The 3,260-nt window shown below is 36.2% G+C and overlaps 1 long non-coding RNA gene across 1 annotated transcript; it reads right to left on the bottom strand.

Moving 5' to 3' along the window:
• Positions 1–660: 660 nt before the first annotated feature.
• Positions 661–1,997, bottom strand: LOC139433898 (uncharacterized). The gene is made up of 3 exons (XR_011643292.1): positions 1,922–1,997; positions 1,208–1,343; positions 661–816 (listed from the first exon to the last, which is right to left on the bottom strand). It is a non-coding gene; the product is annotated as an uncharacterized lncRNA (long non-coding RNA).
• Between the last annotated feature and the right edge of the window lie 1,263 nt (positions 1,998–3,260).

Genomic DNA, 3,260 nt, shown 5'->3' on the forward strand with positions numbered 1-3,260 from the left:
TAAGACATTGTGCAGGGTTGCCAACTCTCACGCATCTAGTGTGTGACACACGCTTTCACTCTCAATCTCACGCTGCCCAAACTATTCTCACGCCAAAAACAAGATGAACCGGCGATCGTTTTTGGTTGGTTATTTACAATGTTGAGTTGCCAGCTGCTCAATCTGTCGATCCGCTCCCTCCCCGCCCCAACCACTCTTAACAACGTTAACAGACAGCAGAGCGGTGGGAGCCGGTTGGTCAATCCCCGACCCGTATTGCGCATGCACAGATCTAAGATCCAGTAGAAATTATAAAAAAGTAAAAGTCTGCTGTTTATTGTTCTACTAGGCCAAAATAGAGTCAAAGAGTATATGAGAGTAAGAGTGTGTTAATTAATATATTTGGCAATTTGGAGTAAGTCTGTAGATTTGTTTGTGTGTGTGTGTTTCAAGGCCTCTCACGATAATTAATTTTGTTGGATACATTTTCCCGTAAATTATTGCGATAAACGATAATATTGCCGGCACCGTTGTATGACCATTTTAGACCACTGACATAATGACAATATATAATAATAATTCAAGTACATCCTTTCAAACTGCTAGTCACATCCTCATGTAAATGGAAATGTATCGAGGTCAGAAAAGTTATCGAGTTCATTTTTATTTATCGTACGATAAGTCAATTAATTGCTTATTGCGAAAGGCACACAATAAAACAGTGGAAACAAACATGTGTTTGACTTTCATTAGTGAATACAACTTTTTTCTTGTTTATGTCCATCATTTTTCTGTTGTGTAGCGTCCAGCCTTTCCCAATCTGGCCTGCATTTATGTCTGTTGAAGCAAACTGAAAATGAATGTACAGATATAAGAACACTGTAAAAAAAGACACATCGAGTTTACGTTAAAATTCGGGCAGCTGTGGTTGCCGGAACTTGATGTTAAAAGTAGAGTAAAATACATTACAAATTACAGTTGGTTGGCATAGACGTTACAGTCAACAATTGCTTATGGTGAATTACAATGGCAAAAACCAATAGAACTAGTGTACACGGTGCAGCTGAGCTGTATTATCTGGGAAATAGAAGAATCGGATCAGGATTCGGTATTGGCAGACAATCAATATCAAATGACTCGGATCGTTATTAGCATCAGCATTTGATCACCTTTGTCGACTTGCAGCCTAAATACAAAGATAACTCCACTCCTCTCCTACCACTCTTACCTCTAATAAGCCTTGGTTGAACTAGACATGTCCTGTAATGGTCTTAAAATCTCATAACATTGGCTTTTAATGTTCCTCTTGGATGTTCTTCTTGACCCTCAGAGAAAGAGAAAATGTCCTGTCTTTCAGGCATGTCCTTTCGTAACAAAAATGACAGGAAACATAAAACATATTATTGCAGAACAAGTGTGTTATTTATCAAAGCGGTGTGTTTGTGTGTAGGGGCTGTAGATATAATTATTTTGTAATTGTAATTTTTTTTTTCAACAGTGAGCTACAAAGACAATCAGATTATGAATGAACAGTATGAAGTTCATCAACATTGAAATATTTTATTATCAAAATAATATTTAACTGTTATCAAAACGTAGTGCAACTGTAGAAGCTTGCTCTGTTTTCTCACTGAAAGAATAACTTTTACCACGTTTTTTCAGACAATATTGAGAGATAAATAGTAGCAGTTCTCACTATGTGTTAAATATCTTTGCCTTCAATACATTAAATTAGAAAGCTGACAAAATCATATTGCTAAATCTCTACAGTAAATGTAACTTTTTGCATGGAAAAAACCCTCAACTTAACTGATGTGTAGGTGATCTAGTATTTAGTATTGTTTAATGGAATGTATATCAGTGTATTCAAGTCAATACTTCATTCATTTAAACCAATATCTTTCTTGATTCTTTGTACAGTAAGAAAAAAGAGTCTTTGTACCTGTGCTGAAGTTCACTGCTGTGAGGAGTCCAGTTCTGTCTCTCACTCTCTGGTCCAGCCTGTCTGCATCACCTGGACACCTTAACAAACAGATATATGTAAAGTACCATGTGTACAAACAATATAACTTATTATCTTGTGTTGAACATGTTGGATTGTGTATTGTCCGAGTCAGGGTCCTTTTTATTTTACTGTAACTTTGGAAGTTGTGTTACCAATGCTTACTGTTTATTTGATACCCATTTGGTAATGCCATTAATAAAAACAACAAGGTTTGGGTTCGTTCTTCAGATGACTGTGACGTTAACGTGTAAGCTCAATAATGCTCCAGCTCAACCAACCATATTGTAATATCTAAGTAATCATCTTGAAATATGACATTATTATTTTTAATATACATGCATCTTATTGTGAGGTTGATTTCACATACACTACTTCAACGTTAACTTGTCTACATACTTGAGCATAGCCAATTTAAGTTAACCTTAGCGATGCATACAGTTCCTCCTACATAATAAAATATCTCTCTAAGTTACAAGGATGATTAACCCCAATTACAATTTATTTTATTTCAACTAAATTCTTTTTCTTATTATTATTATTATTATTATTATTATTATTACTGATATCATTATCGTTATTATATATGTAATATGTTTCACTTTTTATTACAAACATTTTTTTTCACTTTTACATTTTTTCCCCCCGCTTTTAATTCAAATGAGAGTGCATAACGACTCAACTGAGGGTGCAATGCACCCTTATGCACCCCCGTAGAACCGGGCCTTGGCTGCAGTGAAACAGGCCACATCACAGACTGGCCCACAGAGCAGCGTCCATGGCAGTGAATGCGACATACCCTTTTTTTAGGAATCTGGTGCCGCTATCTGTCTCAGTGTACACAGGAAATAAAAGCACACATGTGCATCACACACAGTCGGATGCATGTGAGTGAAACAGTATACTGCTCAATAAATAATGATCACTTCACCACCTCTCTTCCCCTGCGAAATGAACCATGTTCTACCATGGTAGAACATGGTTAATTTAACCATGGTATAACCATGGTAGACCATGGTTGGGATATGGCACCACAGTCAACCATGGTAGAGCACTGATATAAACCATGGTCTACCATGGTCACAATAAACCATGGTCTACCATGGTCATAAACCATGGTCCACCAGTACCATGGACATAAACCATGGTCCACCAGACTGGAAATAATATAAATTAATACAAGCTTTTCAATAGTTTCAAGCATTTAATTTAAAAATATTTGTATAGATCATGTTAATTGCACTTAATTTCATCTACAGTATACTGTCACTCTATAGTT

Source organism: Pseudochaenichthys georgianus, chromosome 5 (genome assembly GCF_902827115.2).
Source record: "Pseudochaenichthys georgianus chromosome 5, fPseGeo1.2, whole genome shotgun sequence".
Classification (NCBI taxonomy): domain Eukaryota; kingdom Metazoa; phylum Chordata; class Actinopteri; order Perciformes; family Channichthyidae; genus Pseudochaenichthys; species Pseudochaenichthys georgianus.